This window comes from Sceloporus undulatus, chromosome 6, assembly GCF_019175285.1.
Source record: "Sceloporus undulatus isolate JIND9_A2432 ecotype Alabama chromosome 6, SceUnd_v1.1, whole genome shotgun sequence".
Lineage (NCBI taxonomy): Eukaryota > Metazoa > Chordata > Lepidosauria > Squamata > Phrynosomatidae > Sceloporus > Sceloporus undulatus.
Window position 1 is genome coordinate 20,684,514 of NC_056527.1, and position 14,834 is coordinate 20,699,347.

Below are 14,834 nucleotides of genomic sequence, written 5' to 3' on the forward strand. Positions count from 1 at the left end.
CTTTCTTAGGACTTCCTCGGGTTTTCTAGAGGACACATGCATTGTTGAACTAACATCAAAATGTCATTCTAGGCAGCTTTTGTTTATGGAATCAGACTGGAATGCAGCATGTATCACTTTAAGTTTCCCTCAGGCAGCAAAATATTTTGGGTCAGCTCTGATGGTCCATCATGCTGGATGCAATCCACCAGCCTCATCCATCTCAATGCGGGGCTGTATACAAACAACACAGTGGGGTGACCAACGGCAACTCAGCTTGGGACTTACTTGTTGGTCATACTGCCTTTTAAGGAAGCCTTTTTCTGTAGCTCACCAACTTGAAGCATATTTCACTTATAATCCAGGACTGGGGGTGATACCCTCAAAGCTGTGCATTTTGTCTTCCTGGCCACCAGAGCTTGGAGAAAGTACCTTTTTCAGATGTCAACTCCTAGAATTCATAATTGAGTTATAATTCAAATAATGTGACCTCTCTAAGCTATGCTTACACGGAAGACTGCCTACAACTATTACAGAGCCAATGGCTACTGGAATTTGTCCTTTTTAGCAAGAGGTTTATATGCAGCTTTGCTGAGGGGCTTCCCATTAAAGAGAGGAAGAATACTGATCAGACCAACTGTTTCAAAGGGAAGAAGGCAGTGGAAAGTCCCTCAGACAAAGTACATGGAAACCTCTTGTTAAAAAGAACAAATTCCAGTAGGTACTGGCTCTGTAACAATTCTAGGCATTCTTCCAAGTAAGCAAAAAAACAAAATTCCTAAGAAGGAAACAACCTTTGTTAAAATGCTCAGGAATCTTCAAAAGTTTCTTTCTTCCCTTTCACGTCCTCTCCTACATAAGACAATGGCTAGATGGGAAACCCTGAGCTTTATTTCTGTTGCATGGAAGAGAACTTCAGATTTACAGGGATTGCTCACAATGGAAATGCTATGTTTGGTGGTGAAAGTTTTTGCTCTTTACCACACGGCTTGCATGCAGGGTTGTCCGTGCTGCCTTGTGACTTAAACATTTGATTTAAAACAGTGCCAATATGGAGCTAAAATAATTGTGCACGGAAGCTTGTTGGTCATTCAAAGGAAGAATGTTTATAGACCTAAGTAACACACATAATTTTGGAACTGGCTAAACAGTGTTTACCTTAATGGTTGTCCATGACTTCACGGCTTGCCAATGCTGATGCTCAGTAGAAATCAGGAGTCTGAAGGCACTTTCCCCTGGATAAAATTTTGAAAAAAGACACAGGTAAGACTACATGGAGCATAAAAATCAGATTAACACTGCATGGCTGATTTTAAAAAAGTTAATAACAGAGACAGGATCACATCAACTTCCATGAGATCCTGGAGGCCTGCATCCTCTATTTAGGCAACAATAAATAATTTATTTATAGCCTGCCCAATCACAAGGAATCCGGGCAGGTTACAACAATAAAATTATAGAAAATACAATAAAATAAAAGAGAGCGACATCAGTTACAGTAATTTACAGTTAGGCCTGATGGAAATTGGGCCTGTCTTTTTCACTCCCTCCCAGGTCTGATGATGACATTTGGGGCGGAGGGAGGGCTCTTCTTCTTGAGGTAGGAATATAATTTTTATTAATTTTAATTTAATTCTTCTCATTAATTTAAGAGAAGAATTGGTGGACAGAGTGACGTAATTCACATTAAACGGTGAGAGGAACTAGGTAGGGAAGGCCTGCCAGAAAAGATCTGTCTTAAGAGCCTTCCTAAAGGCTGTAAGAGTAGAAATGTCATGGATCTCCTTCGGCAGGTCATTCCATAGCTTCAGAGCTGCAATGGAAAAGGCCCTCTGGGTGACTGAACTTAGCCTAGATTTTATTGGCTGAAGTAGATTCTTCCCTAAGGACCTTAGAGTGTGGGACGGACAGTATGGAAGTAGGCGATCTCTTAAGTATTCTGGACCCAAGCCATGTAGGGCTTTAAAGGTAATCACCAACACCTTGTACCTTGCCCAGAAAATAACTGGCAGCCAGTGAAGGGATTTCAAAGCCGGTGTTATGTGATCATTACGACGAGAACCTGTAATTAACCTGGCTGTCGTACTTTGTACAAGTTGAAGTTTCTGAACTTGGCACAAGGGTAGCCCCATGTAGAGCGCATTACAGAAGTCCAATCAAGAGGTGACCAGCGCATGTACTACTGTTTCAAGGTCTCCATATACCAATGTCCCAATTTTCTTCCCCAACTGTTTCACTAAAAATGGTTAAAGACACTTTCCTGGGGGCAATTAGCCATTTCATCCTATTTTTATCATCTTCTGACTTAAGTCTGTATAGGCTTTTTAAAAAATAACCAAATGATCTGGTTTGAATTGGGAAAAGAATACCAGAGCTCTCTGACAGACCAGGCTGAATACCTTACCTGACTACAAATCCCAAGGTTCCGCAGGATAATGGTAGTTAAAGTGGTGTCAAACTGCTTTAATTCTGCAGTGTGAATACACCCTGGGAGTGACCAGAAAATAATTTCTAGGGGTTTTGTGGGGATAGGGAGTAAGATATTTCAGCCTTCCCAACTGCAGGGAGGAATAGTATTACAATGGTCATCACCCTGTGGATGCAGGACTGTGCATTTTATCCTGGGTTATTTGTTTTCCTATTTTTGAACTTCCTCATGAACACCCATAGAGACAACATGATTAATAGCTGCTGACATCCCCACAAATTTTAAAGCCATCTAAAAGCTCTTGTGGACATTGTCACATTTTATGATGGCAAATTCCACAAACACACAATTTCCTTCATTCAAAACTGCTTTCCTAGTACCAAAATCTTTCAAGAAACATCATCAATAGTTCTCCTCTGATAGAACAGTAAGAATGAATGAACAAAGAATGAACAAAGAATGTATGGTGTTACTGTCCTGAAAGCTCAAAGCGATGATGTTGCCAGTCTTAAAAAGTTAACAATTTAATGCTAGGAGAATTGTTTGAGGCCTGTGCTAATAATAACAGCTTGAATGTGTAACCCCTTCCAAATAAACTGGGATTATACAGCACAAACCCAGAGGATGATGCCTGTAAATAGCATACTCATGTAGTTGGTAATGAATACATGTAACATGAACATTTCGGAAACATATTGAAGAATTTACTATACTTGTCCTACAAACGCATACTATCCAGAAGTATAGTACACACTACTTTTTCTTTAAACAAGCAAGGAATTCAAAGGCAAGGAGTTTGTAAAAAGACTTTTTGCCAGAATAGATGCTAAAGAAAGAGGCATCTGAAGTATCTACCACAGTTTCTCTTATTCATGTTTGAGATTTGATTGAGGTAGGAAAACTGTATCTAAACATGTTCCCAGCATCAGATACTGACCTCTAGTGTACCAAGAAAGAATCAAGATTATAAGGAACTTATATGGGGGAATGCAGAAGAGGATTTAGTGCCCCCTTATACTGATTACAGTTCTAATGGCCACTATGCACATTTATTTAAGGGGGGGTCACATATTTGCTTCTTTAAAATGCTACTGCTTCATTTAGACTATTCTTTGCATTAAAAAAAAGTTTCACCTAGCACAAACTTAAAGTCAAATTACTCTTATGTTGCTCAATAATTTATGGATGTTGTTGTTGCTGCTGTTGTCATTGCTGTGTCCCTTCAAATGATTTCTGACTTATAGCAACCTTAAGCTGAACCTATCATGGGGATTTCTGGAGCTGAGAGTGTGTGACTTGCCCACGGTCACCCAGTGGGTTTCCATGGCCCAATGGGGAATTGAAGCCCAGTCTCCACTCACAGTCAAATGTTGAAAGCATTACACCATGCTGGCTCTCTACAATTATGGAACCGATTCATAAAAAGAAGACAAGGAAGAAGAGAGAGTGGTGTAGGAGGGGCATATTACAAAACCAATTTAAAAATCCTTTTTGTTTATAGAAATCATTTAAACTTCAAAGCCTGTAAACCTTTTCCCCCTGCAGTATGCTTTGGATGAAGAAAACATTACACATAATGGCTGTGGCATTTTCATAACATTGGGAAGCAATTGTTTAAAAAAATAAACACCAAGGGCTAGAGAAGACTGGCCAATACACAACGCTGGCAACATCTCATCCCATATGAAGTCAATGTAACAATGTACACACGTGTGCACTCACATACACACATACAATCTCTCACAATGGTACAGAAATATGTGTAATTTCTGTATGTAATTATGAACCTATTTAGAGACCTTTCTGTAATAATTGTTCTAGTTCACACATCTATGTGTCACCACTTGAGTAGTTTCAGTTGTGGAACAGACTATTACAGAGTGCAACACTGCTTAGACTTTCATATGGCAATGTAATGTAATGTTTTCAGTGGAGACAGGTAAAAAATTACTAGCTATAGCCCTTATCTAGCAGGAGAGTAGAAAAGCACCCCACCCACTTGCCATGCTTTGCATGATACTCCATGCCAACAATTGCTTTGGGTCTGTCTTTAGCAAACATTACTTGCCAAGTCCTGCACAACTTCAGGAAAGGGTGAAACTAGGGACATAGTTACCAGCCAAGATCCCACCAGGATTAACTGGGTGGGGTCTTACAGAAAACAGAGAAGGATTAAATGCACTATGAAAGTGATCCCGATCTAATTACTATTGGTAAGACAGAAGTCATGCTCAAAAAGAACATTTTAAAATGAAAACTGCAAAATTAAAACCCTACCCATTTGTTTAGCAAGTGACAGTTCAAGAGACTTGAATCCATTTTCTCCCCACACAGATGTTAAGCATGCCTGAGCAGTATCATGCAGAATCAATTCAATGAGGCTGCAAACAGTAAATTAGAGAAGCATTAGCTAGCCAGTCTAACTCAGGAGTAGAAATTGTGCAGCCTTCCAGCTTCTGTGGGACTACAACCCCAAGCATTCTTCAATACTAGCTAGGCTGGTTAGGGCTTTGGGGAACTGTAGTTCATCAGGAAAACTATTCACAAATCCAATGTTCTAATCCACACAATCGTTCATGCACATGACTTATTTTAATATGGTAAAATGTTAATATTAACAAAACAAAAAATGCCAACAATAACAAAAAAACTAGAGCAACCTGTGTATTTTCTATTTCCAAAATTATAGCTATTCTTCATGTACATTCAGGCAGAACAGAATACAGTGCAACGTTAACACCATGGAACAATGGTGGGAAGAAGCTGGATTTTCAGACGTTGTCAGACTGTAGCTTCAGCATCACCACTAGTCAGTATAGCCAGTGAATGGTGTCCACATTATGTAGAGCAACAACTCCCTAATGCTGGCCTTTCAGGTGTTTTGGACTTTGGCTCCCAGAATTCCAGACTGTTGGACAAAATGGCTGAGGACTCTAGGAGCTCAAATCTAAAACACCTGGAGGATCAGAGTTTGGAAATCATGGCACATGACACTCACCCCTGCCTGAGAGAATTACAAAATGAGGAGGGTGAAAATCAAAAGAAATAGCTCTGGGATTTTTTTTTTAATTTAATGATTTATATCCTGCCTTTCTCCCACAATGGGATTTAAGGTGAGGATACAACTGCTCAATACTTAATGTTTGTCCTTTAAATTTATTCAATGTTTGCATCTTCTCTTTGTCACTGTATTCCCCATTATACCATGTATAGATGCAACAGCTGGACAATGAGGAAAACAGAGGGAAATCATTTCACATTCATTTGAACTGTGGTGCTGGAGAAGAGTGCTGAGGATACCGTGAAAAACAAATGTGTCCTAGAACTGAACAAGCCTGAACATTCTCTGGAAGCCAAGATGATAAAGTTTGTTTATCATGTCATACTTTGGCCACATCATGAGAAGACACAACTCATTGGAAAAGACAATAATGTTAGGAAAGGTGAAGGGATGTAGAAAGAGAGGAAGACCACATGCTAGATGGATGGACTCTATTAAGGAGGACATGGGTATGAATTTGCAGGAGGATAGGGAGCCTTGGAAAGTTCTTATCCACCAGGTCGCCATGAGTCGAGATCAACTTGAAGGCAGTTAACAACAACAACAAATCTTCTCTTTGGAATGGAGAGGCCTGAAAAACCTTTTAAAAACACACACTTGAGCCTGTCCATGTAACAAAATGAGTGCATTTTCCTACTGATGGAAGTCAGCAGGGTTTCTCTATAAAGTTCAGGGAGCATCTTGCTCGAGCCAGATTTGGCTCAGTCAATAAAGCACATTCCTGTAGAATCCTTTGTTACAGATGTTCTTGTGACACTGCTCTATCAAGCTGCATTCAAAATGACAAGGTAAATGAAAATTGGATAACTCATTTCAAGCAACAGCAGGCTTTCTAAGCAAAGTGCCAGATGCCAATTGCATTTGCTTGTTTAACAACACACAGCCTACTGGCAAAGTAGTTATTTGCCAACCATATGGAAATCCTTAAACATAACCATCTGGGCACATCTTGAACATTAATCTACTCCACGTTGCTACAAATAAGTTATTCCAGTTTCAGCTTCAAAGGGATTCTAACATATAACTGGGGAAACTCAAACCAAATCAGATGTGGGGAGAGAATGACTTGCAGGAAATGCTCCTGAACCCTTTGCAATCAATTCTGTTTCAAATCCTCTTGGCTGATCCACAACAAAATATGTGGACTGCATAATTTTAAAAGCTCAAACAAGAGACAAACAAAAATGCTGAGTGTGAAGAAATACACTCATCTCCAGTGGGGAGTTATGAAGGTGCAGCAGTGAGAACTTGGAACATATCTTCAAATCTAGATGCAAGAAATCTGTGTGGATGCAAGTAGTAACCACAAACATGTAGAAAAAAATCATTGACTACAATACTTTTTCTACATTATCTCCAGTTGTTTTAATTTGGGATGACAATAGAATGAGTCTTTATACTCCAAACAACACAATCCTAAACACAACTACTGAGAAGCGCAATCACAATTAATGGAATTTACTCCTTAATTAACATGTGTAGGATTGTGCTACATCATTTGCAATTTCCTCCTGTTTACTTCACTTTATTCCCACTGGTTTGCAACATGTGGGGAGCTTTCAAACAGCTTGCAATCTAACTGCCAAACCTTTCTGCTAATATTTAACATTTGCTTAGTACAAGCTGTAAGTAAGGAGCAAACTATAGATGTGCTCAAAAATCACAGCACAGATAAGGTTAAGTCAGTTAGGAAGCAACATACAGTATAAAGTATTTTCCTCTTGTAGATAAGAAGCATCACATTGTAAAATATCTTTATCCCTACTGTTTCTGCTAGCCCAGTTTTGCATCTGTTATTTATTGCATCATATGTCTCTACTCAGTTAAAGATCTTATGTTAAAGATAAAAGTTGTCCCATAAAAGCAGCCTTTAACCTGTAATTTTATGTCCCAATGGAAAATGATAGAATAAACTTACAGAATGCCTTGATTTATTGAATACCAAATTAATCATATGCCATATTGGAAAGACCATTACTGTATTTCTGAACTAAAAAACTGGGAAATTCTCTTTAAAGTTATAGGCTCCTGGACAACCCACATCATAATTAGACAAAGCAGGATAACAGATGCATGTGCCTTCAAATCGCCTGTCAACCTATGGCAGCCCCATGAAGTTCATAGAGTTTTTAAGGCAAAGAATACTCAGAGGTGGTTTGCCAGTTCCTTCTTCTGGAATATAAATAACTGGGCATAAAGTGGGTTTATTACTAAAGAAGAAGAGGAAGAAGAAATTCCCTCTTTTAAAATTTCACATGGCACAAATTTACAATATGAGAAAAATATATTTGCCAGAAAATCATTAGGGTACAATATCTGTTGTGCACCAGGCATACAAGCCCTGCAGTCACATATAATAAAGCAGGTTTGATAAATAAAAAGTGAGTTGTACAAGGAGAGGAAACCAGCCCTGAAAACCATTTCACATTGACTTGAAAGTAACCAAATGGCACCCATAATGCTGAATGGCAGATGTTTAGAAACAGAGGCAGCAGAAGGAAAATCATTTAATCTGCCAAAATTAAAAAGCATGTACTGCCCTCCTCATGTTTTATCATGAGACTTTAACATATGTAGGCCATACATATGGCAAACATATGAACTATAGGCTGCATGCTCTCTTATACCATGAGAGATAACCTAACACAGACACAAATTCTCCACACCATGACCCAAATATAATTGCTCATCCACATAGAGCAATGTGATTTATGTAGATGCCGACATTGTTGTTGTTGTTGTGTGCCTTCAAGTCATTTCCAACTTACAGCAACCCTAAAGTGAACCAACTTAGTAATCAATTCAGCAACTAGCAATTGGATTTAGGATCATCAGCCACATGAACATGAAACAACTACTAAGCAATTTCTTAAATTCCACCCCAGACTAAAGAAGTAACAATTTGGATTTGTGTAATTTATAGACAAATAGATAGTCAGCCAAACCAGAAGAAGAAATGGTATACAGTCTTCCAAATACAGTTTGCAAGCTACGTTAAGGAAAACAAGTCTCTTTTGTCTGTAGATCATAAGAATACAACAGGTGCAGCTGATTATTTTTCCACATAGAATTTGAACCACAATTTCAGACACAAGTGAGAAAGCAATGTAAATCTCATCCCAGCTCTGGCTGCATAATTGGAAATCAACTTTTAAACACTAGGGAGTTTTTGGCAGTACTTGTTGTTAGCAGCATGCAATGGAAAGCAACTTCTTCCTTAACGCTCTCCTGAAGATGTGAGGCAACAGTGAAAGACAAGATGACAACACCATTTTCATTCTTCTGCTGCTAGCCGCATGTATTTACCCACAGGAAGAAAACCTCTTTCAACATCATGTGGATTTTGCCCAAGATGCAGATAAAAGGCCTAGACTATGTTACAGAACATAACATGTTTCTATCGGGAAGACAGGATAGAACAAAACTCATTTAGTACACTGCTGAGGTTAGAAGAATTATGTAAGGTTTCTGTTAGAAAGAGATTGTTTGTTGCCAGATGCACCAGATTACCAAGCCTGTGAAAACAAAGTAGTAGAAAGTTTTCTTCTGATCTAAAAGTTCAAGAAAGAAAGAAAGAAAGAAAGAAAGAAAGAAAGAAATCCAAGTTTCAAATATGGAGGATAGAAAAAAAAACACATTTTTATTTTCTTTAGAAATGTAGCCAAAAACAATGACCCTTGGTATCCATTGGGGTTTGGTTTAAGGACCTCCCCATGTATGCTCTGTGGATATTCAAGTCCCAATGAAATACAGTGATGTAATAAAGTGGTGTCCCTTATATAAAATGGCAAAATCAAGGTTTGCTTTTGGGATTTTTTTTTAATTTTTATTTTTTTTTAAAATATTTTAAAGCAGTGGATGATTGAATCCCTGCATAAAGAATCCATGGATACAGAGGGCCAACTGTATTGCAAAGCAGTAGTGGACAACTTTGAAGAGGGCAGCCTTAAATCTTTTGCAGGCTTGACTATCCCATCTTTTGACCTAAGTGACTTCTAGTTATGGAATGACTTAAGTTATGGGCTTTCCAGAAGTCTACGGTGCTACTGAAATTTGGGAAGGTATTCCAAACTAATCTGCCACTCCTGGAGGCCTCCAGGAATATCAGCTTACTTTTTTCTGGCATTTTCCTTGAATGTTTGGGGTTGGGTGGGTGTCCAGACAGGGTGGGGATGCAAAAATGACATTAGGTACTGCATTGTGTCCCCTGTGCTGAACCATCCCCACCCATGTTGTAAAAATAAATGTTTCAAGGGAAAGAATAAATGAAGTAGTCACCTTTATTATATGAGTCCACTTTTCTTCCCCTTCGTAGAACTCAATGCAACCTATATGTGGTTTTCAGTCAGTCTCCCATCCAGGATCTGGTCAAATCTCAACCTACTTGGCATTAGCAAGACTGCTGCAGTTTATTGCCTTTGTTCATTTTACTCTGGAACCTCAAAAGCCAAGTTCATCTACAAGAATTAGCAATTATATTCCCTTACAGTCATAAAACAAGGAGAGATTAATCTCTTTTTCAACAGGTTTCCCACTTGATTAACTCAGCTAGAGGTAAGTACAAAGAATTTAAGGAATCATGTTGGAAGTAACCTGACAGTCTAAGCTTTTGTCCTCCCTGTGTTTTCAGCAAGCTAGATAAGAGCCTCTGAATGAAGTTAGCAGTTGTTATATACAGCAGGGGGTACCTCGATTGCCTGAGTTAAGGAAAAATTAAAGAGGGTTTTTGTTTTGTTTCCATATCCCTCAAGACTGTATTATTGTAGCAATCAGAACCAGATTTTTGTTTTATGGCTATTGGCCTGATTTCCAGATGTGTATGATTTGATTTAAGACTATTAGAAGCCTGAGTTCTTTCTGCATGTGCTGTCTTGTTTGCTGGAGGCATGATCTTCCTCACTCGCACATTCAGTTTTAAGAAGATTTTCAAAAGGGGGAGAAAAGCCTAGGAAAAAGCTGAACTCCAGGGCACAGTTATGGCTTGCTACATCTGTGCTAAAATGCCTTGGGGAGAAACAGCACTCTGAACAAACACAATTGTCAAAATGAAACGACAAAGTGTGCCTGTCTTGAAACTGAGCTCCAGGGCATGACAGAGGGAGGCACCACCCATATATACTGTAGGGAGGATAACTTCATGTTGGAATTGCCTATTTTATTAAGGACAGAATTTTAAAACGTGGAATGGGAGCAGTTTGGGTGACATTTACTGAAGAAATTGTTTTCCACTCACTTAAATAACTGCCAGCAACTGGAGGGACCCTTTCACACTATGCAATTATAGCACTATAATTTCCCTTTAACTGCCATGGTTCCACCCCTATGGAGTCCTGGGGCTTGTTTTTAGGGAGAGCCATTTAGAAATCTCAGTCAGAGTGCTCTAGTGTCTACCAGTCCCAGAATTCCATAGGCTGTAGGCATGGCAGTTAAAGTGGAATCATAGTGCTACAACAGTCTGGTGGGCAAGGGCCCTAAGTCTTCAGTACACATAACTGAAATAATCACACATTCCTCCAAGTTATTTCTGTTTCACTTTTCTACCTTTCCTTTATGTCAACTTCTAGATTATAATCTTTTGCAGGGAAGAGGGCATTATGCGTACCCATTCTGATTGTGACAATGACAACAGCCATCTCCATCACAAAAAAACCAATTTTCCTTTCCACAAATTTCTATTTCCAGCAACAGCCACTGATGTTGTTCCAAGAAAAGAACACTATCTTGTCACATCCAGCAGGTTTTGGTAGACACTGCTGAACATACTCCCTTGGAAACTGTTCCCACACATAATATTTCAGATATCTTGTATATTATTTCATGTATCATTAGAAGAATTTAGGAAAACAAAGAGTCGGGAATGGCCCTAGTCTACTTTGTTTCTCTATCGAATTCTAGGGAGACAAAGTTTCAGCATTTAAAGTTTCACACTGGTACCCAGGAATTTGATATTTTGATACATTTCCCTGAGTTGGGAATCTGCAGTACAGTACGTACTTTTCCAGCCCTCTAATAAACATATACATCTGTGCGACACAGACCTCTTTTTCTTTCTAACTGGCCAGAGGACAAAACTGAACAATCCTAGGGACAAATATTCGTGAGTGATTATGTCCCTGGACCTAAATACAGTATACCATCTCTTTCTCCAATTCATTGCAACACTGAGAAGGATTAAATCATCAACAAAGCTCAACAGAAGAGGAACAGAAGAGAGAAAGGAATCTCTGGTTCAATCCCTGATAGCTCCAGTAGGGCAGAAATCAGCATAGACCAAGGTTCAAGAACTAGACCAGGCCACCCTGGACACACCAAATCTCATCTGATTTCAAAAGCTAAGCAGGAATGGGAATAAGAATGGTAAGTAACTATGGGAAACCAACAGAAAATGCGAAGGATCTCCAGGCTGTGCTAGAAAACAAGCTGATATCTTGGAGAGCCACTGCCAGTCAGAGTCAACAACAGTGGATACAGTACAAGACACCTTATGTTCCTATGAATCTATGACACTCCAGATGTTGAAGAAGAACCACTCTTGTGATTTCTTACCAGCATACCAACTGGTTGGGATGATGGGAGTCCAACAACATCTGGCAAACAAAAGCTTTCACCAGCCCTGATGCAAACAATACAGCACAATAAGAACTAGGGCAGATCAATCAACAGTCTGACTCAGCCATGACATAAGACAGCTTCTGTAGAGTAAGGAAGGCTCAGGCATGCAATTATGTGATCTAAAGAACAGTGAAGAACCATATTTTGCTTGTGTACCCCAAGTACTAGGTGTCTATTTAAAACACCTCACTACTAATTAAAGCTTTACTTGGATGGATGACAAGGTAACTAACTGGCATACATTTATACAAGAACTTTCTTGGCTTCAGCGCCACACTGCCTCAATATAATACTTTTGTGGACATCTGTTAGCCTAGACCCTCATGGAGGTGACAACTGCTGCAGAAGCAACAAGAGATGGACTTTTTAAAAGGTAATTAAAAATAATGATAATTAAATGTTATGGCCCTTGCTTCCAATGTAAAGAGAAGCATCTCTGCACCAGAAAGTAACCAATTATGGATTTTTGTGGGTTTTGGGGGCTATAAGACTGTGTTCTAGAAGAGTTTATTCCTGACATTTCACCAGCAGCGGTGGCTGGCATCTTCAGAGAATGCTGGCATGGAAGTGAGTGGGGTATATATACTGTTGGTTGAGAGGAAGCAATTTACATGTTAAACTGTGTATTGTTCTGTTGTTGAATGGTAAGGCCTCAAGATGTCTATTTAATTAATGATCCATAGTCTGCTCGGGAAACCCCCACACCCTGGATGGTTTTCATTTGGATTTGCTTGGTCTTGATGTTGGTGTTTTTTAGGACTGGTAGCCAAACTTACTTTAAGAGTTTCTTCTTCCCAGTTGAAGTTATCCACGTGTTTATAGATTTCAATGGCTTCCTTGTACATTCTGATCTGATAGTTGTTGGCAGGGTCCAGAATTTCAGTGTTTTCAAACAGCATTTTATGCCCAGGATGGTTTATAATGCTTTCTGCTACCGCTGATTTTTCTGGCTGACCCAGTCTGCAGTGTCTCTCGTATTCCTTGATTTGTGTTTGAACACTGCATTCAGTGGTCCCTATGTAGACTTGTCATCAGCTGCATGGTATCTGGTAAACTCTTGTGGCCATGAGAGGGTCTCTCTGGTCCTTCACTGCGCACAGCATTTAATAGATTTTCTTGGTCAGTTGGTAGACCATTTGGAGGTTGTTTCTCCTCATTAATTTCCCTATTCCCTATACTATCTGTGACTTCGTTGATGTATGGTAAAAATACCTTGCCTTTGGGTGTTTTTTGTCTTCACTCCTATGGGTTTTTTGTTTGTTCGTTTGTTTGATCTGGCAGCCCTTCTGATGTCTGAGCTGTAGAGTCCAGTCTAGGCACTTCAATTCATCTTCCAGGAATTGGGGTTCACAGATCCTTTTTGCCTGGTCTACCAGTGTTTTTATTGTGCTTCTTTTTTGTCCTGGGTGATGGTTGGAGTTCTTATGTCTATGTGTATAAGTTTTCTGTGTACTGTGTGGCCCAACCATTGGTTTGGTTTGCAGATGACCAGGACATCCAAGAATGGCAATGTTCCTTCCTTATTTTTCCATCGTGAACTGAATGTTTGGGTGGGTGTTGTTCCGATTTATGATTGTGCAGATTTAGTGTGTGCACTGAGAACTTCGTTTATATTACCTTTTTGATACAAAGATTCATTTGTGGGCACAAATCAACATGGATATCCAAGGAAGAGGGGTGCCATCTAAACCCAGTATTCAAGCTTCTGTAAAGGGTACTGTTTGAGATATGTAAATAGAAGCCTTTGTATACAGATTTCATATTCTGGTGCTCAAAGGATGACATAGTGTCCTTAAATTACACTGCAATCAACTTGTTAAACCAACTTGGAAAATCAGCTTCTCCTAGATGCAATTTATCAAATTTCAGTTGCAAAAGGGGAACCTTGTACTGTAATTCAATAATTCAGCTGATGTGCACAAAAGACCTTTTTAAACAAGTTTCAGGTGAGCTGTGATGGGAGTATTAATAGCAGACATCCTAGAAAATCTGGTATTACAATCCTCAGGTTGCATCAAATGATTTAAAACACTACTTCTGTAGAAAGGAACACTTCTTACAGAAGCTGTGGTCATAACTCCAGAAAACATTCTTTGGTTTGGGGTTTCCAATAAATGTAAACAACAGCACTTTAGAGAAGTGAAACATAAAAATATCACCTGCTGTAAGCAACAGTTTCCCAATGACAATGGGATCTATACAGAAAACTAAGAACGAAGGAACTGGGGAAAAATATCAACAAGATACTAAGTATCAAACTTTGTTGTTCTTTTGTGCCTTCAAGTCATTTCTAATTTATGGCAGCCCTATTATAGGGTTTTCTTGGCAAGATTTGTTCAGAGGAGGGTTGTCTGTGCTGTCCTGTGTGGCTGAGAGGGTTATTTACCCAAGGTCACCCAGTGGGTTTCCATGGCTGAACAGGGATCCAAACCCAGGTCTGTAGAACAGTAGTTCAGCAGTGCTCAAATCACTTAACCATGCTGGCTCTCTCACACGATAACTGAAGGTCTACTCTTTAAAACAATGTTCCATTATTACATCAAACTTTTTGGACTAAAAATGTTAAACAGTTGAGAAGAGGGAATGTAAATAAAAACTTTCAGCTTAATTTGCTCAAGCCACACAAAATAAAGTACAGTGGGGCCTTGGTATCCTTTGGGGCTTGGGACCCCCATGGGTAACAAAATCTGTGGATGCTCAAGTCCCATTAAATACAATGGCATAGCAAAATGGTGTCCCTTATATAAAATGACA

General features: G+C 39.2%; 1 protein-coding gene across 2 annotated transcripts in view; it reads right to left on the reverse strand.

Annotated features, from left to right (window-relative positions):
- SVIL (supervillin) overlaps positions 1 to 14,834 on the reverse strand; it is a 200,339-nt gene that overhangs the window by 160,023 nt on the left and 25,482 nt on the right. The window contains exon 2 of one of the 2 annotated variants that reach the window (XM_042471302.1): positions 1,138 to 1,214. The exons of the other annotated variant lie outside the window; for it this stretch is intronic. The gene's annotated coding sequence lies outside the window, so the exon portion shown is untranslated. The remainder of the gene's footprint in view (positions 1 to 1,137; positions 1,215 to 14,834) is intronic. 2 annotated transcript variants of the gene reach the window in all.